Source organism: Neoarius graeffei, chromosome 18, assembly GCF_027579695.1.
Source record: "Neoarius graeffei isolate fNeoGra1 chromosome 18, fNeoGra1.pri, whole genome shotgun sequence".
Taxonomy (NCBI): domain Eukaryota; kingdom Metazoa; phylum Chordata; class Actinopteri; order Siluriformes; family Ariidae; genus Neoarius; species Neoarius graeffei.
In genome coordinates this window covers 1,509,842-1,537,243 of record NC_083586.1, presented here as the reverse complement: position 1 = coordinate 1,537,243, position 27,402 = coordinate 1,509,842, and the positions used below count along the sequence as shown (strand labels likewise).

Genomic DNA, 27,402 nt, shown 5'->3' with positions numbered 1-27,402 from the left:
CCTTTTTATTCTTGAGGCTTATGAGTGGCTTGTACCGTGCAGTGAACCCTCTGTATTTACTTTCATGCAGTCTTCTCTTTATGGTAGATTTGGATATTGATACACCTACCTCCTGGAGAGTGTTGTTCACTTGGTTGGCTGTTGTGAAGGGGTTTCTCTTCACCATGGAAATTATTCTGCGATCATCCACCACTGTTGTCTTCTGTGGGCGTCCAGGTCTTTTTGCATTGATGAGTTCACCAGTGCTTTCTTTCTTTCTCAGGCTGTATCAAACTGTAGATTTTGCCACTCCTAATATTGTAGCAATTTCTCAGATGTTTTTTTTTCTTGTTTTCGCAGCTTAAGGATGGCTTGTTTCACTTGCATGGAGAGCTCCTTTGACCGCATGTTTTCTTCACAGCAAAATCTTCCAAATGCAAGCACCACACCTCAGATCAACTCCAGGCCTTTTATCTGCTTAATTGAGAATGACATAACGAAGGAATTGCCCACACCTGCCCATGAAATAGCCTTTGAGTCAATTGTCCAATTACTTTTGGTCCCTTTAAAAACAGGGTGGCACAGGTTAAGGAGCTGAAACTCCTAAACCCTTCATCCAATTTTAATGTGGATACCCTCAAATGAAAGCTGAAAGTCTGGACTTTATGTCCATGTCCATTATATAACTATAACTTGAATATGTTTCAGTAAACAGGTAAAAAAACAAAATTTGTGTCAGTGTCCAAATATATATGGACCTAACTGTATACTGGGGCATGTGCCCCAGTAAAATGGGTCTGGTGACGTCGATGGACAACTCATAAATTCAAGCAACAGGTTAAAGGCAAGCTTGACACTTACTGTGCGGTGAGCTCTTTGGGATGGCGCTTCTGACTTTTGTTTCCAGATCGTAGGAACTGTTCCGCGTACCAGACATCAATCAAATCCTTCTATGTGAATCTGCCTCACAAATTTATCTTTTGCAAAATGTATGGAGCAGACACCAAACCATCCTGTCGGCTTGAAGTTACCTCTCTTTGTTGGTACAAATCAAACCCATTCATTATGCAAGTGTCCTGCTGACTTTGGGCTACAATGGATCAAAACTCTACTTTTTTCATTGGCTACACTTGAACAGCCTTGAAGGACACACCCCTTAGGAGGCATGCTTTGGTTTTAGTTTTGTTGCGGAATTTAAAAAAAAGTTTAAAATGTGCTACACTTTGCAAAGCAGACGAAGCCAGAAATGCCACGAACTTTCAAGCATTTTGCATATGACTTCACTTCTTTGAATGAACAGTAACTTACCAGGAACGCGTTCGTGTAATGGCAGACTCAAAGAGCCAAACTTTACCAACTAAACAGAACGTGTTCCCAGTCTCATATTAAAATACAATTTAGACAGTAAACTATTTAACATGTCTAGTATTATAAGGTATAATTTCCAGTGGTAATGTAATTTTCGTAAGACTAGCACTTTAACGGAAACAAAGGGTTTGGGACATGACAGCTTGCTTGACCAAAAGGACCCTGTAGTTGAGACAATCTGCAAACAAAAGCTCTACAGAGATTTGAACTCAGATCACTGGAATCAAAGTCCACAGTGCTAACTATTACATCATGGAACAGAGGTCAGATTGCTTTCACCACCAAATTACTGGCATATACTGACAGCGACCTGGCAAAAAATCAAAGAAGAACTTGGTTAAAGGTTTAGATGAACACACACCATGCTCCTCAGTGCCAAAACCCAGGATTAAACCAGGGACCTTTAGATCTTCAGTCTAACGCTCTCCCTACTGAGCTATTTCAGCAAGAGCATGCCACCAGCTGAGCAGTCACATTGCCGATATAAACAATGGTAGTTGCTAAATCCAGTCGGTAAGGTCACATGGTGTTCCTTTTGAACCAAAATCTAATGAAATATAAAGTGTTTAAAATAATAGATAGTATCATCTGGAAGCATTACATATCTAATGTGCTAATTGATTAATGAAACTCTTTTATGTTGTTGGCAATTTGTTTTATTCCAAGCATGTTTTTAATTAAATGAACAAATGTTCACATGAAAGAATGAGCAAATAATAAGCTAAATAATGAGGTAAATGTGTTCTCTGTGCTCGCTCATTTCACTGTTACCCCCCAATCATGCAGTCTTGATTATTTCAACTGTTATCCACAGTGTCAAGTGGATAATGATCTCCCTTATAAGTGCACACACACACACACACACACACACAGAGAGAGAGAGGTTTTGATCTGTGTGTAGTGTATAAAATAGATTGTGAAATAAAAAACTGAATAAAGAATAGGGAGATTTTGATTATATGATCAAAATCTTTGTCTCTCTCTCTCACACACACAATGTTAGATGTGCAGGAGAGATGGCATGAGGTCGTTGCAGTGCAGTTCGAGGACAAAGCTGCACACTGGTGTCGGCTCTACTCTCCCGTTTGCTGCCCTGTGTTTGGTCTGTCTGGGGTCCTGGAGGCGGTGATGTGGCCCATCGGTGGTTGCTGTGTCTGTATCGGGCCCCTGCCTGCTTTGCTGGTGGCTGGTGGGATGATGGGGTTTTTGCACAATCTTTTACTGTTCTTTTGTATTGCGATTGTTGTGTAGGTGTTGTGTAGGTTTTGTCATTGCTCTTTTCTTTCTATTGTCCCTGTTGTTCTAATTTTTGTTTCCCCTTGTTTCTTCTGCAGTCTGTCACTCCTGTGGGAATTTTTTTTTAACTTTTTTGTACTGTATGTCACATAGTTCTGTGTGTGTTCCATATGTTTTTTTCAAAGTTTTGGTGTCTCCAGTATTGTTCTGCAGTGTAGAAAATTGTAATAGAAAAAAAACCTGATACAAATCACTGATACTGTATAAATCACTTAAGGATTTAATTTGTACTTTTGAAAATCTACCTATTCATTTGGTTCATTGCACATCTTGTGTTCATTGTTTGTGCACTGTTGTCTTTGTCTCTTGTCTTTGTTTTGTTGTAGTGTATAGCTTTTGTGTTGGTATAATAAAAAAAAGATTATGAAAAAAAACCCTGAAAAAAAGCATATAAACCCCAAATATCCAAACTCGCGTTCAACAGAAGTCATCAAGGAATCACTGAACATTTTTGTGAAACAGTATTTTTTCATTGAAAAACTTTCATTAAATATAAGTAGTACATTAAAAGGATGACTTAAAATCCAAGAATCAAGACAATGATGCAATCAGTTTTCATGCTCTCATTATGTTAAAGAAGAGTTTTGCTTATGGATCCTCTCAGAAATGAAAGTTCGTATGAACAGAACTGGTAACTGGTGCCAATGTTCGGCTGTTACCAATGTTGCTGAAAGATTTTTCTCCCATTGTTTAGTCTTTGTTCGCAGAAGTATTTTTACAAGCCTTGAGACATATTGAAGCATTTAAGAATAATTCACAAATAAACAGTTTATTATAAAAAGAGGAAACATTGAAAGTAAATTGCACACAAGCATGACAATTTTCTCATTTTTAAGGAAATATATAAAAGGTATAATTTTATATTATGTGTAATAGCTGTTCCTATTTGTACTTGTGTATCCACCAGGCCAATATATATCAGAAATTCTCAATAATGACTTCATTTCACTAAAACACACCTCACTGTGTAAAAGCACTGTGGATTACAAAAAGCTAACACACAAATATCATTGTAAAATTCAGACTCTGCAGGATCTTGACTTTAGAAAGTGGGATGTATATGAATTTATTGAAAACTTGTTTAGTGCTTTTAGCAAGGATATAGCAACTCATAGCAACTCTTTACAACCACGGTGAGCAGAAAAGCAGCTCAGCAATCAACAGCAGAAGACCACATTGGGTTCCACTCCTGCAGCCAAGAACAGGAATCGTCAAATCAAGAACAAGTTCCGATTACACTGGCAAGTGAGTGTATATTAGGGTTATAACTTTTTTACAACCTCTATACCCTGTATCATATTTTGATGAACTTTTGCTAGTAATGAAAGGAATTGACCTTCATTTGGTCATATTTTTGAAAAAAGTCCCCCCGGACTCAAAATGAAGTTTTTATAAAGCCTACCAACAACCAGAATAATACCTGCAGTCTCCTGCACAGCGTCAAATGAAGGAGCTGACATGCTAGCAGGTGTGCTGGCTTTCAGTCTTTTGGATGGATGTATCGTTTTAATGTCAGCGCATTTTCTAGTGGAGTAGCCCAATTGTCCCCTACTCACCTGTTGTACCTTGTACAGTTCTTTGTCCTCAGCATTCAGCAATTCCCCATCCAACTTTGTGACATCAAATACATCATCTAAACATCCATAATCTCCCCGTCTGGTGCATTCATCAAACACTTGCACCACTTTCTCCAACTTTGCACTTACTGCTTGATCAGAGATTATTGGAAAGTTCAGTTGTTCAGTCCACAAAAGCTTCACCTCCTTGGAAATTTTCTTCAGTCTATCTTTCCGGCCTTTGATGTCTGGTGCCATGTGTTTAAAGCAGCCAATTATGTCTCTCTTTAGTGGCATTCTTGTTCTGTCCATTAATGGGGTTTGCACTAATGGGATAGGCCCTCTCACCATCGTGGATTTCTTGAAGTCAATCACATTCTTTTTTCAAATCTTCTTGTTCCTCTCAACTTCGCTGTAACTCTTTCTGTGTGACATTCTGAGCCAACCATTCACTATGGAACAGCTTGAACAACACAAACTTCACCAATTCGACATGGTAGTGCATGTATGAAAGTGAGAACAGAAACTGAAACTCCAGAACTCTGGGATGGCTTTAGGCCTACAACATATCACTAGTTGAACAAAACAGATTTCCCCAACTCTACATGGCTTATACAGTGAAAACTGAAACTCCAGGATTCTGGGAAAGCTGTAGGCTACTGTAAGCTTCACTAGGTGTGGGTGGAGCACAGAGGACGGCAGGACAGAGACTGAGTTCGCAAAGCTCTTTTATTTTCACTTTTCAGTGGAAATATCTTTCTCTCTCAGCCACACACGCACGCACACACATTCCAGTCATCTGGTTGTGGAGAGAGCTCCCTCTGCTCTCGCTCTCTCTCCTTAAATAGGGCGCAGTCACTGGGAAGACACACAAACACAGGTTAATTGCCGTCAGGTGTAGTGATTCTGCCACTTACCTTCCCTGACTCCGCCCTCCTGTCACAGACCGGCGCTTGACCACGCCCCCACTGCCACATACCCCCACCGCCCGACTCAGGCCGGGCGGCCATCCGGCCTGCAGCCGACTCCCCCCCCCTTGACGGGAGAGGAAGTCCGCCACGACCATCTGCGCCCCGGCCTGTGGACCACCTTAAAATTGAAGGGTTGGAGTGCCAGATACCAACGGGTGATCCGCACGTTGGCATCCTTCATGCGGTGGAGCCACTGGAGGGGTGCATGGTCCGAACAGAGGGTGAAAGGGCGCCCCAGCAGGTAGTAGCGGAGGGCGAGGACCGCCCACTTAATCGCCAGACACTCTTTCTCGATAGTGCTGTAGCGCCCCTCATGCACTGACAGCTTCCTGCTAATGTACAGGACGGGGCGGTCCTCCCCCTCCACCTCCTGGGACAAAGCCGCCCCCAGCCCTCTGTCCGACGCATCGGTCTGCAACATAAAAGGGAGAGAAAAGTCAGGGGAGTGTAATAGTGGCCCCCCCCACACAGTACAGCCTTTACCTCAGAGAAAGCCCGCTGGCATTGCTCCGTCCACTGGACCGGATGTGGTGCCCCCTTTTTAGTGAGATCAGTCAGTGGGCTGGTGATGTCCGAATAATTAGGTATAAACCTACGGTAGTAGCCAGCCAGCCCCAGGAACTGTCTCACCCCCTTTTTGGTCTTGGGCCTCCGGCAGGCTGCAATTGCTGCTGTCTTGTTAATTTGTGGACGCACCTGCCCATTGCCCACGTGGAAGCCCAGATACCGTACTTCCACCCGCCCAATCACACACTTCTTTGGGTTGGCTGTGAGACCCGCTCGCCTCAGCGACTTAAGGACGGCCCTCAGGTGTTGTAAGTGCTGCTGCCAGTCATTACTATAAATCATGATATCGTCGAGGTATGCGGCTGCATAGGTGGTGTGGGGTCGGAGGACCCTGTCCATCAGCCGCTGAAACGTAGCAGGCACCCCACAGAGCCCAAACGGAAGTGTGACGAATTGGTGCAAGCCGAACGGTGTGGAAAAGACCATTTTTTCCCGGGATAATGGAGTCAAGGGGATCTGCCAATAACCCTTTGTTAAATCCAGCGTCGAGTAAAAACAAGCCGTGCCTAGCCGATCGAGCAACTCATCAATACGAGGCATTGGGTACGCATCAAATTTAGACACCGCGTTGACTTTTCTATAGTCCACACAGAACCGGACCAACCCGTCGGCCTTGGGTACCAAGACCACCGGGCTGCTCCAGTCACTGTGGGACTCCTCGACGATGCCCATTTCGAGCATGGCCTCGAGTTCTTCCCGAACCACTTTTTTCTTGTGCTCAGGTAACCTGTAAGGGTGGCTATGCACTACCACCCCCAGGGGCGTCTCAATGTGGTGCTCTATGAGGTCAGTGCGGCCGGGCAGGGGCGAGAACACGTCCGAAAACTCGGTCTGCAACTGGGCAACCTCCGTGAGTTGGGTCGGGGAGAAGTGGTCTCCACAGGGGACCGGAGAGGTACGCGATGCCAATGTTCCCTTTTGCACCTCTGGCCCCAGGTCCACCTTCTCCGGAACCACCGACACCAACGCCACAGGGACCTCCTTGTTCCAGAGTTTGAGTAGGTTGAGGTGGTAAATCTGTAGCGCCCCGCCCCTATCCGTTAACCTCACCTCATAGTCAACGTCCCCGACTTGCCGCGTGACCTCAAAGGGTCCTTGCCACTTGGCGACTAATTTGGAGCTCAATGTGGGCAACAGTATGAGCACTTTCGCTCCTGGTGCGAACTCCCTAAGGCACGTACCCTTGTCGTACAGGCGGGCTTGTCGTTCTTGGGCCTGCCGCAAATTCTCCTGAGTTAGGTGCGTGAGCGTGTGGAGTTTTGTGTGCAGGTCAATAACGTATTAGATTTCGTTTTTACTTGGTGAAGGTCCCTCCTCCCAATTTTCCGGCAGCACGTCTAGAATGCCGCGCGGCTTACGCCCGTATAACAATTCGAACAGGGAGAACCCCGTGGAGGCTTGGGGGACCTCTCGCACTGCAAAGAGCAAGGGTTCGAGCCATTTATCCCAATTACGTGCGTCCTCACTTACGAATTTTTTAATTATGTTCTTGAGGGTGCGGTTGAACTGTTCAACTAAACCGTCTGTTTGTGGGTGATACACGCTGGTGCGGATCGGCTTAATACCCAATAACCCATACAGTTCGTTCAGTGTACGTGACATAAACGAGGTGCCTTGGTCAGTCAGAATCTCTTTCGGGATTCCAACTCAGGAGATAATGCGGAAGAGCGCCTCCGCAATACTGCATGCTGAGATATTGCGAAGAGGCACTGCTTCTGGGTATCGCGTTGCATAGTCCACCAGAACTAATATAAAGCAGTACCCTCGTGTTGACCGATCTAATGGGCCGACGAGATCCATCCCAATTCTTTCGAATGGGGTCTCGATTAACGGTAGAGGGCACAAAGGCACTTTTGGAATGGCCGCTGGATTTACTAACTGGCATTCGCGGCATGCTGTACACCACCTACGGACATCTCCGCGAATCCCCGGCCAATAGAACCGGGCCATTATTCGGGCTAGTGTTTTATCCTGCCCTAAGTGTCCAGCCATGGGATTAAAGTGAGCCGCCTGGAATACCAATTCCCGGCAGCTCTTCGCAATTAAAAGCTGCATGACTCGCTCTTTAGTTTGAGTGTCCTGCGTCACTCGGTATAACCTATCCTTCATAATTGCGAAGTAGGGGAAGGACATGGTGGCATTTGGCGGGAGCATTTGACCATCGATTACTCTCACTTGGCCAAACGCATGCCACAGAGTCTCGTCTCGCGACTGTTCTAATGGGAAATCTGCGAGGGATTCCCCAATAGAGAGAGGAGGAGCCGGCGGCTCCTCACTCTGATGCGGAGATGACGTAGACGGCTCTGTGACAGCTGCTCCCGCCAAAGTGACACCGGGACCTCCCCCTGTCAAATGGCAGGACCCACTCTTTACTAAATGTGTCATTAAATCCCGAAATCCCGGCCAATCAGTCCCCAAAATTAAAGAGTGGGTAAGGCGAGGATTAACCGCCGCCTTCACTATGGCTTTTTCCCCTCTGAAAAAAATGTGGACCGACACCAAAGGGTAGCTGTGAACATCCCCGTGCACACACAACACCTTCACCCCCTGTGCTCCCCCCAATGTCTCGTTTTGAACCAGGCTTTGGCGAATTGAGGTCTGATTACAACCAGAATCCACCAACGCCTGATATGTAGCCCCTTGGACACTCACTGGTATGCGATATGCTCTGGCCCGATCGAGGGCGGCCTCTGGCGCGTCGGGGATCCGAATCACCGAGCCCACTTCCATTGCCGTGCACTGCTGTTGAAGATGGCCCGGCTCCCCGCAGCACCAGCAAACCGGCCCGGGCTTTCCCTCTGCACCGGTGTTCTGGGGCTCACTCACCTCAGGTGGGGGAGAGACAGACACAGAAGGGAGAAACGGGAGGGCACCGCGGGTGCGGCGGGTCGGCTGGGGTGGAGCCGGCCCCCGTCTCCGCGGTGGGGGAATGGGGCGAGGACGAGACACAGAAGAAGGGGGAGAGAGAAGAGGAGAGAAGAGAAGACGCTGTCTGCTGTCCTGCCGCCAGAACAGCTGCCAAATGATCCTCCGCCAGCTCGACTGCCTGATCCAGCGACGCCGGGCGGTGGCACCGGACCCACTCCGCGGTTCCTGCTGGTAAGTGAGCGACGAATTGTTCCAGCACCACCTGGTCGATGATCCCCTCGGCGTTGCGGTTGTCGGCCCTCAACCACCGCCAGCAGGCGTCCCGGAGCTGCTGGCCAAACGCGAACGGCCGGCCAACTTCCTCCAAGCGCAAAGCGCGGAAGTGCTGGCGCTGTTGCTCTGGCGTGTGCCCCACACGCTGGAGGACAGCCCGGCAGAGGTCCACGTAGGCCAGCCGGCGGTCAGCAGGGAGCTGTAGCGCAGCCAGCTGCGCCTCTCCCGTTAGGAGGGGGAGAAGGGGCGCCACGCACTGCTCCATCGGCCACCCCGAGGCTTCTGCGACTTGTTCGAATAGCGTGATGAAAGCCTCAGGGTCGTCCTGCGGACCCATCTTGGTAACGGTGAGGGGAGACGGGCCCCTTGGCCGGAGCGCTGGTGGACCCCACCGACGTGAGGAGGTGCCGGAACGCCTCGCGGTCTTCCTGCTGGGCCAGCACCAGGGCTTCGAAGCGGCGCTCCTGTTCCTTGCGGAGGGTGACGAGCGTCTGGTGCTGGCTTTGCTGGGCCGTGGCGAGGGCATGGACCAGGTCGGCGAACGGGGAGGACTCCATGGGGCTGATCGGCTGGTGCTCCACTCTGAATCCCGGGTTTCAGCACCACTGTAAGGTTCACTAGGTGTGGGTGGAGCACAGAGGACAGCAGGACAGAGACTGAGTTCGCAAAACTCTTTTATTTTCACTTTTCAGTGGAAATATCTTTCTCTCTCAGCCACACACGCACGCACACACATTCCAGTCATCTGGTTGTGGAGAGAGCTCCCTCTGCTCTCGCTCTCTCTCCTTAAATAGGGCTCGGTCACTGGGGAGACACACAAACACAGGTTAATTGCCATCAGGTGTAGTGATTCTGCCACTTACCTTCCCTGACTCCGCCCTCCTGTCACAGACCGGTGCTTGACCACGCCCCCACTGCCACAGCTACAATATATCACTACTAAACGAGACAGATTTCCCCAAATTTACATGGCTTATAAAGTGAAAGCAAGAATAGAAACTGAAACTCCAGTATATTATGATGGCAGTACAACATATCATTGATCCATTTTCAGTCAAATTGACTTGTAATGGCCCTTGTGATAACTTAGCATGGTTTCGGATTTCATATCATTGGCTGTAATGTGTATTTAATACTTTTTTGTTTCGGGGGGACTTTTTTAAAAGAGTGTTGAAAATGGAGTTTGGTTTCTTCAATTATATCAAAAAGTTCATCCAATCATGATGCAGGACTTTGATTTTGGAAAAAAAGTTCAAAAAGTTATAACCCTAGTGTATATTTTTATTGACCTCTCAAACCATCCATTTATTTATTTTTAACTGATTATATCATTGGTATTATATCATCCGGAATTGTGTAACCTTCGCCGTTGATCAGCCTTCAGTATAATATAACTGTGTGAAAGTTTTTGTACAGTGCAGTTGGATTTCCTGTCACTGTGGGCTGCAGAGCACAGTAGTATAGTGCAGAGTCTGACACAGCAGCAGAGGAGATGAGCAGATCCACTTTTTTATCCTTTTCATCCACTTCAGCAGAGAGATGTGGTGGGATTGAGTCACTTTTATGTCCACTTTGGGATATAAAAAGAAGGAACTCCAGTTTAGATTTTGTCTGTACCATTGCAGGTAGTTTCCTGTATCACTTGATTTGTAGCTGCAGGACAGAGTAACATCACTGCCTTCATCTACAATTGTATGTGTGAAAAGTGGCTTTATTGAAGCTGCCATGGAGTCACCAGTCATGGAGAAGAGAGCATGCACATTCTCATTTTTCTTCCCACCTCACAGACAAATAAATCACTAATTCAACACTTAATATTTCTGCAATCATGAAAACTCAAAGTTAACTCACCGAGTGAAAGCCACAGACAGGGGCGCCGCCAGAAATTTTGGGCCCCATGAAAGATTAGAATTTTGGGCCCCCCAACTTTGCCCACCCTCGTCACAATTGCAATATTGTCATTATTTGACTTTTGATAGCCCATGGACCTTGAGTTTGTGACTTTGTTATTACATTTTATGTTTTAACCTACCAGGGACTAGATGAAAACTGGTCAGTGACTAATTCTGGTGCATTTACAATCACAAATGAAAATTCAAGATTTTGCCACATGCCTTCTTGTGCTAGGACAATTGGTAGTGAAATGTGTGATGTGACTGCTAATAAATCATAGAAAAAGTTTTCTACCCAGCATCAAAATACCTATGGAAATCCCATGGACTGTTGTGTGTTAGGTAGAAAGCTGTGTGTACTGTTCTGCAAAAAGGGAATATGTTCAAAGCAAAGTGTGTCTAGACAGAAATTTGAGCGTAAGCAGAGTTAGACTATTGGTTGCCCCTCCATGGACCGTTATTAGCAACACTTTAATCTAGCAAACTGTATATGGCGCTCGCTCATTAAAAACTTCAATCCTAAAGCATTTATGGGTTGTATTGCTGCTTACCTCCTTCTCCAAAGGGGGGTTCAGTGGTTTGGTAGGGCGGAGGTCCCCCTGAGGCTGAATCTGTGCATATTTAGGGCACCCCATTAGTTATGAAACTGGTTATTAGCACCAGCATAACGTAATATTTCATCTTGTTTATCACACAAGTCAGTTCAGTTATTAAAATGGAAAAAATGTCACTGTACAAACTGTAAAAGTGCTCTCTTGATAGGCTAATCCAACCATGTTCATACTGTTCATTTACCATTCGCTAATATTTTGAACATACATGTGAGCAATAGCTACCTTTCTTTGGGAAAAACTGAGTGACCAGTTGCCTGCCTCTCCGGTCCCTCTCAGCTTTCAGCTGCCTTTCTTTACGTTTTTGACAGCCACTCTTCATATTTAGCGATCATAGACTGTACGCACTCCACTGCTGGCTGGCTGGCTGCTGCACCGCGACACAGCAGCAAGTAGCGTTGCACTGATCAGCACACAGATTTAACGCACCGCGCTTCTACCAGAACTGGACCGTACCATTTCGCAAAAGGGGGAGGGTTAAATGACAATATGTTGAAAAACTCAAGAAATAGACAACCTTGTTCAATTAGCTCATTTTAGCAGATGGAATATTGCATTGTTCAGGGGCGTCAGAAGCATTTTTAATGTGGGGGGGACACACTGGCGGGGGTTCCTCCGCCAGAAAATTTTTAATTAATTAGATGCCATTTCCTGCATTCTGGTGTATTTTAACTGGTTGTTAAACACCTAATTTTACCTACAAAAGTCACTTAATTCAATGACTATTTTAGAGACTCAACAATAAGTCCTCATTCAACTAGTCCACATATTCATCAGCGTGTTTTTAAACCCACCGCTACGCCTAAGATAATGAGATGAATGTGACACAATTTATCACCAACAATGACTTTATGGGTGCATTTTACTTTTTATTTTGTGTTTTCTATTTAGTTTTAGATGTAACACAACATGCCACTGGGCCAAGCAATAGTGACACTCAACTGTATGTTTAAAAATAAGAATATTCATAATTTCACACAATGACCAGGCATGACATGGCATCATGCAAACTTCATAACACAAAATCACACTGTGTCAAGCAACAGTGACACATAAAAAATAACTTCACACAATGAACAGGTGCAATTTTGTTCACCACCAACAGTGACTTTAATGGGTGCATTTTACTTTTTTCCGATTTAGCGATACTCATAACAAAAATGGCATGGCATCATGCAGTCTTCATAACACAAAATTACACTGGGTCAAGCAATGACACATAAAAGATAACTTCACACAATGAACAAGTGCAGTTTTGTCAACCTACATGCAATGGTGGTACTACAGTAGCATTTACAGATTAGTATAACAAATAGATTTATAGATATAACTCCTTATATTGGTGCCACCACAATTTCTACCACTTCATAACTTTTATCCCCCTTTCCTTCACAATCCACCTGGAATAACATCCATCTCTCTCCATCGCTTTCCTTTCTACTATTCCTTCCCCATACACTGATTTCCCATCTTACTTTCCAGAAAACTGCCAAAGACCAGACAAAACAAGGAATCAATAAATATCATCAGAGCAGACTTGACCTCATTCTTGGCATTACAGTAAGGCAGGCCTACTGGGTTTGAATTAAATGATAGCTAACGTTAAGCTAGCTGATACATCTCCTAACATTGACTAGCCAGCTAACTGCACTAACATTTCCATTGGGACAAAAAACCCTGTCCTGTGGGGAAATTTTGACTGACTTTCCGCTTCTTTGTAAAGAATTTCCTCATGTCCATTGTGTCTGGGGAGGAGCAAATACTGCAAACAATTCATCATCAACCAAGAATACCCCATTAGGCTAAGCTTATTTCACTGTTTAGTTGAATATTAATTTAACATGTCCTAGGGTGGGCGGCACGGTGGTGTAGTGGTTAGCGCTGTCGCCTCACAGCAAGAAGGTCCTGCGTTCGAGCCCTGGGGCCGGCGAGGGCCTTTCTGTGCGGAGTTTGCATGTTCTCCCCGTGTCCGCGTGGGTTTCCTCCGGGTGCTCTGGTTTCCCCCACAGTCCAAAGACATGCAGGTTAGGTTAACTGGTGACTCTAAATTGACCGTAGGTGTGAATGTGAGTGTGAATGGTTGTCTGTGTCTATGTGTCAGCCCTGTGATGACCTGGCGACTTGTCCAGGGTATACCCCGCCTTTTGCCCATAGTCAGCTGGGATAGGCTCCAGCTTGCCTGCGACCCTGTAGAAGGATAAAGCGGCTAGAGATAATGAGATGAGATGTCCTAGGGTTAATTTTGAGGGCATATAACAAAAGAATAAGGTTTTAGCAAAAGCTAGACATTGTGAGGTTGCAATGGGGCTGACGTCACCTCCTCCACTTTCCAGCAGCTGCACCAACATTTCTGTGCTCGCGCTGAGATTCACTTCACTCGCGCGCGGTGAGCTGTTGTAGGGAACGCCCGGAAAACCCGGAGTGGATTTTCAGTGGGCTGTGTATTCTCTTATCGATCAAGTGGAATGGATTCTTTCACGAAGCAATAGAAATGGCGCTGGGTGAACTCATATTTTATGTTAAATGTGTGTGTGTGTGTGGGGGGGGGGGGGGGGGGGGGGGTCCAAACGAAGAATTATGAAATGTGAGGGGGACATGTCCCCTTCACATTCAATGGTGGCGACGCCCATGGCATTGTTATTATTTCAAAAGGCTTATTAAAATAATTAAAAGCATATTATCAGCCCCTTAAAGGGCCCCATGGCAGTGCTGGGCCCCTAGAATTGTTCTAACCTTTCCCCCCCTGGTGGCGCCCATGGCCACAGACACATGAATATGACAGTGAACATGATGAATGGTCTCAGCTGAGTGAAAGTATTCTTTCTGTACTATGATATGTTCACATCATAAAGGTTCATGAAGCTACAGCCCACAGCACCACATGACAGTGTCACCATTGTTACTGACAGATTGTTGATTCTTACTGAAGCATCCTGGCTTTACATTCAGCCTCACATGGGGAACCTGTCTTCAACTCAGACTGTCAGCAGAATTCATGGAATTATGAAAAATCAATCATTCTAATCTGTAAAAATATAATCTAATTAATACATTATTAAATGTTTAAATTTCATGTTATATTTGTTTTATCAGTGGTTTTGCTGCATTAGGAGATTTGGCCTGATCTGAAATTGCTGTAAATAAGTATAAATCATGACAAATAATTTAGTATGACAAGTTATTATTATTACAATGTGATTGATTTATTGAATTTGTAAAAATGAAGCCTGTTATTTCACTGAGGTGAGGAACAAACCAGCTGCTGTTCTTTGTAATATTATGAAAGATGCCACCAAGCCATTAGGCCTTAAGAGGTGTGACGCATTTTGTGTGTGAAGTTTGCTGGATCGCGTGAAGGTTGCATAGAGAGAGAGAAAGAAACTGGGTGTTTTATTTATTTGTGTTTCTTATTTCCTCCTTCAATCCTCACTGGGGTCTTTGACAGACCTGAAGGGAGAAAGATCACGTCTCAGGTTCTGATCTAAAAATATTGGGACCTGAGAGAAGTGGTGCTTGTGAGTTCTGGCTGCTGAGGAAGGAGAAGTTTCTTCAAAACATGTTACACCTAAGTCTCTATCATCGAGCCTTTGACACCAACAAAAATACTTCAATTAAAGCTCTAAAGGATTCTTATAATGCTGTAAATATTTGTAAGTTCCTGGTTACATAGCACTAGGAAACTCGGGACAAGAACTCCATGAGATGTACATGGAAAAAGCATGAGGTTGAGAAAATTACAAGTTAAAAACAAAAGAAGACAGAGTCATCTATATCCCTCACCCTATATACCAACTATATACCAAGTTTCAAGATATTATTTGTCACATTTTTCAAATTCTGCTGCAGGAAACCAACCCTACCTCTTTATACTGACCTCAGCAGCCCATGGCATAAGCCCACCAGACCTTTGGTCCAGGTGAGCTAAAAATTAAAATTTCTCACATTTCTTAGTATCAAAAGGCACATATACATTACTTAATCAACACAGAAAGAAAAGAAAGAAAGCACAACTTTATTCATCACACACTTGTGAAATTTCCTTTCTGCATTTAACCCATCTGAAGCAGTGAACCCACACGCGCACATACCTAGAGCAGTGGGCAGCCATGCTAACAGCGCCCGGGGAGCAGTTTGGAGTTAGGTGCCTTGCTCAAGGCCATCCCATATTAACCTAATTGCATGTCTTTGAACTGTGGGGGAAACCAGAGCACCCAGACACAGGGAGAGCATGCAAACTCCATACAGAAAGGCCCCCTCTGGCTGCAAACCTAGAACCTTCTTGCTGTGAGGCAACCATGCTAACCACCATGCCACCCAAAATTATGCCTACTCAGGTAGCTTTTTTTTTTCCCCTTGCCATGACCCAGATTCAAACCAGGGATTCTGTGGCCACAACACAGAGTACTAACCACAATACAATCATGGCAAACTACTCAGAGATAGGCATATACTAACTTTCAAGACCCTACCACTCATAGTTTTCAAGTTCTGCTCTGGAAACAAAACCTCAGACTAACCTGAGAGACAGTCTGAAATTGTTTCCATGGAAACATGAAAAATTTAAATTTCTCAAATTTCTTAGTATGAAAAGGCACATCTACATCACCTTGTTAATATGTGTACCAAGTTTCAAATCCGTATCATGAATAGTTTTGGATATATGCTCCAGAAACAAACATTGCTCTTAGAAACTAAGTCAAAATCTATTTTTTATGTAAAAATTTGAAAAATACTTGAGAAAGTAGCCAGAATGTACAGTACATTGACACACTGCATTATTTAAAATGTGTATCCTTTTTTTGTGAGGCAAATAGTAATTATGATTATAAAATAAATTCATTGAAAGATGTGTAAAGTACTTTTATATAACAATAAATTGCTTAACAATTGTTGTAATAATAATTATAATTGTTAATTAAGTATTAATTAACAATTATTAATACTTAATTAACAATTATAATTATTATTACAACAATTGTTAAGCAATTTATTGTTATATAAAAGTACTTTACACATCTTTCAATGAATTTATTTTATAATCATGATTTATTTCTTTAATATACATGTATTTATCAAAAGAGAGGTGATGTTGGGTGCGGGAGGTTTTTGAATGACCCAATAAAAATAACTTCAAAAAAGTAATATATGAGTAAAAGTTCACCAAATGCAACATCAGGAAAGTAGAAATTTTGAAAACTCTTTCACAGTCATAACCCCAGTGCAGGGGCTTCAAGGTTCTGCTGTGGCCCCAAGTTTCAGCAGCTGTGAAAGTGGTAAGGCTCCATAGCTTAGTGGTGAGAGCACTGGTCTAGTAAACCAGGGGTTGTGAGTTCAGTTCTCACTGGGGCCTGCAAGGAATGCTTTGAAGGTGGAAGGATGATCTTGGATGAAAGAGGGGATATTGGGAACATTGACATCAGAAAGTGCTGCTCATGATTTCTCATCACCTGAAGACCACTTTCTGCTGGTCAGAAGGGCCTCATATAGACTCTTTTCAGTCACGTGACCTTCGTGAACGCGACCGCCATTTTGGACATGTAGTGGACTTCGGTTCGAATCGGTTTGAATGTGAGGAAGGCGACAAACAAAAAACATAAAAGAAAAAGGAGCGATATGCAGAAAACACCTTCACTATCCAGTGACGTAGAGCATTTACAGGGCGAGCAGAGGGAGAGGTATTTGCAAAAATTGAGGTTAGCAGGCTTAGAGAATGACGTTTACCTGCTTCCACCAGGATTGTTCACTGACGTACGGAAGTACACGAAGCCCTCGTCTTTACCTGACTTCGGCCCACATGATCTGTATACTTATGTCGTTAAAAACCCATCGCCATACACAGGTATTGATCTGAAAGCATATAAGAGTTTGGATGCCTACAAATATTTTGTGTCAGGCTGGGTAACATGCCTACATCAGTGGGTCGTCCCTGGAGCCGGTGGTCGCCATCTTATTACAGCTAAGGTTTGTTCACATTTTCATTTACTTTCAGCCCTCAGGATAAACAAAATGTTATTACAGTTTTTGCCTGTTGCTTAGACACTAAAGCCCAGTGCTTAAACCAAAGTAGCATAACTTGAAGTTCTTGTTGCTATACTGTAAACAAAATGTGCCATACCTTAAACAAAGTTCTGCCTAACACTGTTGTAGCAATTCAGCAACACACTTTGTCCCTTATACAACACACTTGCAAATGTTCACTGCACACTTTTTCATTCATAAGACACTCCGTTAAAAAATTATGTCTCATCATACCATTTGGAAAACACATATATCCAAAACATAAAACACATTGGATGATTGGTTAAACATTGGTTCACACCTGAAAACCCATACCTTCAAAATTGAACACCAATAAGTCAGCAACAAAAAAGCCCCAGTTTAAGCCTTTTGGAGAACTTTGCAAGCATGGATGGAGGGAGAGCCCGAGGCAGAGTTAGAGTGAGAGGAGGAGGAGGACGAGGACGAGGACAACTTAGAGGAGGACGTGTAGTAAGAGGTCAACGCAATGTAATATCGGATAACATTAGGGCAACATTGGTGGACCATGTGGTAAACCATGGTTTGACAATGAGGGAAGCTGGACTTAGAGTCCACCCAAACCTCAGCCGCTTCACGGTGGCCTCCGTCATAAGGACATTCCGGCTGGAAAACAGGTATGTGTTTGATTCTCTTCTCAAATAGCATCTACAGTAATGTATTGTGTAGAATTGTACTGTAATACTGTACCACACAGCCACATCACATATACGTAAGCTACTGTACTGCACTGTGGATGATTCTCCTTTTTGAGCAAAGGTGGTATTCTTGTAACATGTTACAGTTGTACGGTACAGTACAATACAGTTACAGTAAGTAAGGTTACAGTAAGTACAGTGCAGTGCAGAATTACACAGTACGAGGAATATACAGTGAAAAGGAGTAATCCAATCCATGAAACTTGTCTGCATATTTCTATAGAATGGCCAGAAGACCAAATGGGGTGGGCGTCGACGCATCTTCAGCCTTCAACAGGAGATGTCAATAGCCAACAATGCTATCCGTCTCCACCAGCTCAGAGCTGAAATCCTGGCTGACCAAGGGACATTTCAAAATGTCAATCAGGTCAGCATATCAACTCTTCGCCGGATCTTGGAGAAGCACAGTGTCACGATGAAGCAGCTGTACCGAGTCCCATTTGAAAGAAATGAGGACCGGGTTAAGGAACTTCGCCGTACATATGTTCAGGTATGTATTGTTGTCTTTTACAGTTACAGTATAATGTACAGTAATACAGAATTGGGGTCAGTCCACTGACAGCAGAAATTGGAGCTGTGCAGTAGGTATATTCATAAAGTGGTGGACTGTTGGGTGGGGTGGGATGGTTCCACACATGTTGTAGTGTAGTTGTGCACTTTGAGTATATGCTATTCATACTGTAATTACGTAAAATTAGTATTATGTATGACTGTATTACGTAATTATGTATGTATGTATCTATTCTTATAGAGAGTCCTGGACATGGATGGAGCTGACCAAATACATGAATTTATTTTCATTGATGAGGCCGGGTTCAACCTGTCAAAGAACAGACATCGAGGGCGCAATATCATTGGGCAAAGGGCAATTGTGCACGGCCCTGGGCAGCGTGGTGGAAACATCACATTGTGTGCTGCCATAAGTCTTAGGGGGTTACTTCACCACCACTATAAAATAGGTGCATACAACGCCCAAAACATCATTGCATTCTTAGATGCACTTAATTTCACTGTTGTGCAGGACAGACCAGACCAGCCCAGGTTTGTTGTTATCTGGGATAATGTAAGCTTCCACCGGGCTGCTCTGGTCCGTGACTGGTTCGACAACCACAACCTATTTGATGTAATGTACTTGCCCCCTTACTCGCCATTTCTAAACCTAATAGAAGAGTTTTTCTCTGCCTGGAGATGGCGTGTGTATGACCATCAGCCACATGCCCGTGTGCCTCTTCTTCAGGCAATGAACCAGGCCTGCGGAGACATTGACGTCCAGGCAATACAGGCATGGATAAGGCACTCCAGAGCCTACTTCCCCCGATGCTTGGCAAGGGAGGATATTGCCCGCAATGTAGATGAGGTCATGTGGCCAGACCCAAACAGAAGACAGGCGCCATAATTGTTTTATTTATGTACTGTAAAATGCAGGCCCCATAATTGTTTTTTTGAAGTGCTTTTGTAAAGTTGTTGTTGTTGTTGTTGTTGTTGTTTTGTTTTTTGAAGTGCTTCTGTGTAGTGGGCCTACTATTGTTTCATTTGGTTTTTATTTTTACTTTGTTTTACAGTAGTTTATGTACTGAAGGCTTATCGAGTCTACATCATTGAATATTTCTGTTTTGGGGTTGTTATGTGCCTTATCTGCTTTGTGGAGCTGAATAAAACACAGAAACTGAAAGAGTGGATTGTTTTATGTAAAGTAGACTAGTGTGTTACAGTTGAGCTGAACTGTCTTATCATTTGGTGCAAGTTTGTGTGTTTTGTCATCAGAGTTACATTTCGACAAAGGATTGTTAGGTTTTTTTTGTATAGTTTAGGTTTTGATAGCAGAGTGTCATTATGGCATAAATGTGAAGGGTTTATTTCCAAGTGTTGAGTATAATTGGCTTGTGTGTAGAGTTTTGACTCTATGAGCCGAGTTTTGCAAATGGTGTGCAAGCAGTAGGCAAAATCTGTAAATGTCATTGAAATAACTTTTTAGTCTGTTGAGACATGGCCCGTTATAAATTTGCTGTTACCAGGCAATGACCAAGAACTGTATTATTAGGGTCGGTGTCTGTGTTGTAGCAGTGTACTAGCAGCTAGCTGTTAGCACTAGCTAATGTCAACAACATAGTAGCTAGTATGTTACTGTAGCAATGTTTACGTTCAGTCATTTGGATGACTGTTAAAACCGTTCAGTCTCAAGTTTTTCCTTTACTGTATTTACTAGTTTACTGTAATTATGATCCGGCAGCTATTTACACCGGATCCAGTGTAAATAGCTGCCGGAGCCAACGTCCGAGGTTCTGGAGCGTGCTCCGGCTTGCTGCCCCTCAAATTAAGAGTGTGTGAGAGTGAGTGAGTGTGTGTGTGTGAGTGAGTTAGTGTTTGTGTGTGTGTATGTGTGAGTGAGTGAGTGAGTGAGTGAGTGAGTGTGAGTGAGTGAGTTAGTGTTTGTGTGTGTGTATGTGTGAGTGTGTGTGTGTGAGTGAGTGAGTGAGTGAGTTAGTGTTTGTGTGTGTGTGTGTGTGTGTGTGTGTGTGTGTGTGTGTGTGTGTGTGTGTGAGTGAGTGAGTTAGTGTTTGTGTGTGTGTATGTGTGAGTGTGTGTGTCTGTAAGTGAGTGAGTTAGTGTGTGTGTGTGTGTGTGTGTGTGTGTGTGTGTGTGTGTGTGTGTGTGTGTGTGTGTGTGAGTGAGTGTTTGTGTGTGTGTGTGTATGTGTGAGAGTGTGTGTGTGTGAGTGAGTGAGTGAGTTAGTGTTTGTGTGTGTGTGTGTGTGTGTGTGTGTGTGTGTGTGTGTGTGTGTGTGTGTGTGTGTGTGAGAGTGTGTGTGAGTGAGTGTTTGTGTGAGTGTGTGTGTGTGTGAGTGTTTGTGTGAGTGTGTGTGTGTGTGTGTGTGTGTGTGTGTGTGAGAGAGAGAGAGAGAGAGTGGGTGGGTGAGTGAGTGTGTGAGTGAGTGAAGGGAGGTAAGAAGTGTGAACTGAGGAGAGATGAGGTGGCATTTGGCTCTAAGCAACTCCATATCCATGTGAATGTATGTGTCAGTGAGTGAGTGAGAGAGAATGAGACAGTGTGTGAGAGAGAGACTGTTCTGTGTGTGTAAGACAGAGAGGGTGAGTGAATGAATGAGAGAGTCTATGAGAGAGAAAAGAGAGATTGTTCTCCACATCACAGAGTCCTACTTGTTGATGTCTTCTCACAGGTCTTCACACGTACATGGTGCACAGCCAGATGTAGGAAAATGTAAAATAATAATAATAATAATAAATTGTCACCAACTAACAATATGGTCATCATCATCGGTGTCAAAATGGCCATCACTGGATAACTCTTCCACCTAATTTGTGTCAACGTTGACACTGTCGGTGATGGAAGGTGGCAACAACGTGTCTTGCTTGATGTTATCCTCCTCAGCTAGTGCCACTTCACAGCAGCTAGCTGCTGCTGCACCGGCATCATGTTCAGCATTCTGAATAACGTTGACGTTGTTGTCGCGGTCTCTATTGCTAACAGTAGTTGTAAAAAAGTTTCCCAACTTAGGCAGCATTGTCACATATTTCTCAGCGTCTTTTGGCTTTTTTCTTTTTTTTTTTTGATCCGCTTGAGTAACTCCTTTTCATTTTCGCATTGTTCAGACTCCGGTCACTATGTGTTTACCTTTCGCACTGCGCAGCATTATGGACTAGTCCATTTCATTGTGAAAGTATGGGGTGTATGTGTAGGGACAGATAACCATGAACTGGACATTTTAACTACTACTTCAACGTATTTCTTAGGAATATTAGTAAAATGTACCATACTTTTGAAGTGTTCATGAATCATGATAAGGGGCTTTTTCTTTTTTTTTTGAGGTTGGTTGGGGGCCCCCCTACTACGACCGCTGGTGAGGGGCCCCAAGCGGCCGCCTACCTATGCCTCTATGTTAAGACCGCCCCTGATGACTGGCAATTACTATTATAACACTAGCCACTAAGTGGTGTGTATGATGGGCAATTAGTCTAACACTGTCCACTAGGCAGTGTGTATGACTGGTAATTACTATAGCACTGGCCACTTAGTCTGGCTAACACGACTTCAAAGCTCTGCAAGCATTTGGTCTGGCAAAGATATTAAGCCCAACCGTTTCCCAAAGGCGTGGTTGACCCGCCTCCCTGAAATGCCTCAGTTTGCTACTGGTCAAAGCCAGAAAAGGCTGTGACGAAGCTTAAACCAATCACATCACTCTTTCCTCTGACATATGTGACGCGACGGAAACTGCTTGAGTAACAGGTAGAAGATAAATACCTCCAGGGCTGCTCTTTGCTCCGTTTTCAATGAGAACTTCCCGTTGAATGCTTTCAATACAGCATCTACCGCTGTGTCAAAGGCTTGCCGCTGCTCCATGTTCGTAATGTTTCTAGTGAATGAAGCGCTTCCGGCATAGATTCTGTAAACAATCTATGGCTTCCTGTCAAAGTTCTACTACGTCACTGCCTTGAACACGCCTCTACCCAGGGCCATTGGAGATGCTCAAAGTTGATTGGCTCCCGATTTTTCGGGAGCTTGGAAGAGCTGGAGATAGCTTGCCTTGCCAGACTAAGCTCGCAACAGGCCCTCGTGTTGCGTCACACTTAGGATGGGCGGGCCCAGGCTACTGGCCACTAGGCAGTATGTATGACTGGTAATTACTATAACACTGGCCACTAGGCGGTGTGTATGACTGGTAATTACTAACACTGGCCACTAGGTGGTGTGCATAACTGGTAATTACTATAACACTGTATGGTGGCAGGCATGCATGGGACCGAAACCATCAGAAAACAACTTGATTATTGTCATACCTTCAGGAATGTTTTTTTTTAATAAAAAAATGAAGAAAGCTTTTGTTAATATGTATTAATTGAGTGTTTGATAGGTGTTCTGAATGATGATGATGATATATCAAATTGATTTTTTTAGACCAGGTAGTTAAATAGGGGCTTGTTTCTTCTGTTTCATGCATCAAAATGGTATTCTTATAGTTCTAGGAATTATGACCTTGTTAAAAAAATAAAGAAAAAAAATCTGTTTTTCTTTCTTTGCTCAGCTTACCTTTTCCCCATTTCCTGGTTTTCTCTATGTTGGTCAGACATTTCTCTGCCTGCGTGCAATGGCTAACAAAGCTACCGTATAAAGGTGTAAGAGATTGGCCCAGGCCGCCTTACCCTATACCAGCTTTCTGCACCTCCAGTACAGTGTCACTAATCTGGGGTGGGTTTCCTCATAATGTTGCCCTTTAGAGCTAAAGAGAGAGTTGAAAGATTCTCTTAAGCAACAAACAGTGTCTCTGTATGTGGTTTTCCTGAACTCATTTATAAGAAGGGGTCTACAGAGATGAAGAGCATTTTTACAGCATATTCCTGATATAAATATTAGTAGTTGTTAAATGCAGTCAATAAACTCATATGGTGTTCATTTTTAACCAAAATCTAATAAGTGTTTAAAATAATATATAGTACCATCAGGAAGCATTTCATATGTAATGTGGTAGCGAATTAATGAAACTATTTTACATTTTGAGGCATTTCTTTTATTCCAAGTGTGTTTTTACTTAAATGAACAAATGTTCACACGAAATATTGAGCAAATAATAAGCTAAATAATGAGGTAAATGTGTTCTCTGTGCTCGCTCATTTCACTGTTACCCCCCAATCATGCAGTCTTGATTATTTCACTGTTATCCACAGTGCCAAGTGGGTAATGATCTCCCTTATAAGGGAGAGAGAGAGAGAGAGAGAGAGAGAGAGAGGTTAATCTGTGTGTAGTGTGGATCTAAGGAGGCTGAATTGACCTCTTATACAAACACAATGTTAGACATGCAGGAGAGATGGCATGAGGTCGTCGCAGTGCAGGATGAGGAGAAAGCTGTGCACTGCTGTCGGCTCTACTCTCCCGTTTGCTGCCCTGTGTTTGAACAGAAGCTGTTTTTAACCAGTGGCATTGTGTGAAATGTAGCTCACCTACTGTACCTAATACGGTATGAAACAAATTATCCTCGCCCTCATCATGGCCAGAGGATGCATATGTAACATATTTAATCATTAAAATTAATTGTGCATAATAATAAAGTCAACATGATCTCAAGATATGCATGAAGGGCTGAGAGAAAAACCCCAACAACATTAGGTTTAGATGAGAATTCAGTGAGTGCTTGCAGAGAGCTCTTTATTTGCTCTCTCTGAGCTCAGCATGAGACGAATGAATGAGGCTGGGATGAGAATGGATTGAGTTCATAGAGAGAGCTCTCAGATTTCTCTGCTTGAGATCAACAAGAGGCGTTAAAGTTGAGAAAATCTGAGCGTTATTTTAGACCTTGATGAAATTTCCTTTGAAACTTAAAAGTAGTCTAATTTGAGATTTTGTGCATCTTTTTGTTCTGGATTTCTGGATTTCTCCAGTGTCTTCCTGCATAGGAGCCACTCTAACCTACTATTGCCAACGTTATTTGCTGCATGTTTTTAGGAGGAAGGAATTAGGTAGTATCATTAGAACAAGTTCATTCGCTCCAAAATGAGTTGTAACAACAAAAGGCACCTTTTACCACTTAACCTCATGTTTGTAATGAAAATGTAATGGATTTTTGAATAATTATAATTAATTATAATTTATACTAATAGAGAAATAGAAAATGTTCATTTTATTTAATTAATTTATCAAAAAGGGCTGGATATTTGCAATTATATGATAAATTGTTTCCTGATCTCATCTCAATGTGAAATGTTCAGGGGTAGGTGTCCCGAAAGCCTCTTAAGGCTAAGAGTGTCTTTAGCTGCCTCTTAAGATCCATCGTTAAACTAAGGTGGTTTTCCTGAACAACGTCTTAGTCAAAGTAGTAGTTTAGTTCGCTTTTAATTTACAATGGACCTGGACCACTCTTTCACAACAAAGAGCATCTTCTCGCATCCAGAAACAGAATTCACATACGCTTCTGAGGAGCTCTTACAATCAGTGGGCGGAAAATGGTGTTAAATCTGCTGCTGGTGTTAAATTTTTCTTGTACATTGCAAGTAATTTGAGTTAATTATTAAAGAAATAAATATACACAAAACATTATGAATATATTTCAATATGCTATGGAATTACATATGATATTTTGATGTCACATTGATATCGCCACATTTTAATCACATCTAACTCAATTAGGCAAGTGATTATCTAATTTAGTGCCATAAACGAAACACATTTCTGCACCTGTGTGTGTGTGTGTGTGTGTGTGTATATATATATATATATATATATATATATATATATATATATATATATATATATATATATATATATATATATATATATATGCGCGAACATTGCCAACTTGGCATAACAGTTGAAATAATCACGACTGCATGACTGGGTAATGATGAAATGAGTGGGCACAGGGAAAACATTTATTTATTTAATTATTTAGCTTATTATTTCTTCATTCTTTTGCATGAACATTTATCAATTTAATTTTAAAAACATGCTTGGAATAAATGTTATTGTCCAAAAATCTAAAATAGTTTCAATTATTAACTGCCACACTATACCTGTAATGCTTAATGATGATACAATATTAACATATTTTAACACTTTATATTTCATTGGTTTTTGGTTAAAAATGAATGCCATGTGACCTCATTGACTGGATTTTGCAACTACAGTACAAATGCCTTTAGCAACTACGAATGCCTATATCCAGGACATGTATTGCAAAGGTGCTCTGAGCAAAGTTGCTTTTAAGAGACCTTCTTATGACTGAGTTCAGGAAAACCATGTACAGAGACAATGTCCGTTGCTTAAGAGTGTCTTCAAACCTGCTCTTTAGCCCTAAATTGCAACGTTATCAAGAAACCTACCCCTGCATGGTGTTGCACTCCTTTTTCCCTTTTCAGCCTCATTTTGTCCAACATCAGTGAACTCCCTGCAGAGGTAAAAGAACAACTCTATTATGGTTAGCACACTTAGGATCTGGCATGATATCATGAAACACACTGGCCGGAGAGATTTTTCATCAGCATTACAACCTCAAATTAAAAATAAGGTTTTCTCTCCAGGCAGAAGAATGAATATTTTCAATGATTGGTATTCCAAGGAACTAATATTTGTTTCTGATTTATTTGAAAATGGTAATTTCATTTCATTCAAACAAATTCAGAATAAGTACAAAATACCAAATTACCACTTTTTTGGTTTTCTCCAAGTGAGGCATTTTGTTAAATGATATCTTACATTCCCAACTGATCAACCTTTCAGACCTATTGAAAGCTTTCTTCTTAATTTTAATGTAACTGCCTCTAACGATAAGAAATTCATTTCTCTTTTTTATGGAACATTAATCTTTAAGTCTGTTAATGCTGACAGAACCAGGGAACTATGGGAAAACGACTTGGGGATGTATTCTGTTCCAGTGGATTCAGGAGAAGCCCCCTCAGTTACACAATGGTACAGAGAAACATTGAAAGTTTTTCCTATGGACAAAGTCAGTGCTACTTTAAAAGGTAACAATAATGTCTTTTATAATATATTGCAGCCCCTTCTTGATCATCTTCCCAAGGATCTTATTGAGCTGTTGCAGAAAGGACGTCCACTAATCCCCCTGCTGTACATAATGGTTTGTCCAACTAACAACTGCAAGCCCCCCAACCTGCCCTTCCTGGCCTGCTCGTTGCTCTCTGGAACCATGCCTGAGTTTCCATTGGTTGTTTGTTTATTTTCAAGTGGCGACTGCCCAGAAGTGGACTTTTATTCTGGGGGAGTGTATTCTGACTCCCATTTGCATGAATACCAGGTGGTAAGCTTCAAGGGTTTTGCCACTAAAACAACCCAATCTCCTCACATGGAGTCCCTGACATGCTTCTCACACTTTTGGGGCATGCCTCAGGAAGCATTTGTTGCTTCATTGTTCAATGAGAGCAGTTGGGTGGAAGGTGGTGAAAAGTGCCTTTTCAGGACAGCAGCTTGCTTTTCACCAGCAGGTTTAAGAATACAAGCAGGTAAGCATCATATTTTCAGTTTGTAAAAGCTGTTTCAGCTGACTTGCACTTGAGCGAGAGTTAGAATTTCATAGTGGATGGTGGGAATATGACAAGCCTGTTGAAAAATGCGAGTTGGAGATACTGAGGTCAGTGGGCAATTCAAGAAATAAAGACAAACAAAGTGAAAGGAATCTTTGATAGCTCACCTTCGGAGCTCATCAGAGCAGTATATCCGAAAACTCTGTCTAAGCTGACTTTGCACATTAGCGAGAATTAGAATTTTAGATTTGATGCTAGTATGATCTTTTATTGCCATGATGGAGTTTGTGGAGGAAATGC

The 27,402-nt window shown here is 42.9% G+C and overlaps 2 non-coding genes across 2 annotated transcripts; one reads left to right on the top strand and one right to left on the bottom strand.

Moving 5' to 3' along the window:
• Nucleotides 1–1,720: 1,720 nt before the first annotated feature.
• On the bottom strand, nucleotides 1,721–1,793 carry trnaf-gaa (transfer RNA phenylalanine (anticodon GAA)). The gene has a single exon. It is a non-coding gene; the product is annotated as a tRNA-Phe (tRNA).
• A 14,865-nt stretch (nucleotides 1,794–16,658) lies between these two features.
• On the top strand, nucleotides 16,659–16,731 carry trnat-agu (transfer RNA threonine (anticodon AGU)). Its single transcript has one exon. It is a non-coding gene; the product is annotated as a tRNA-Thr (tRNA).
• Nucleotides 16,732–27,402: the final 10,671 nt, after the last annotated feature.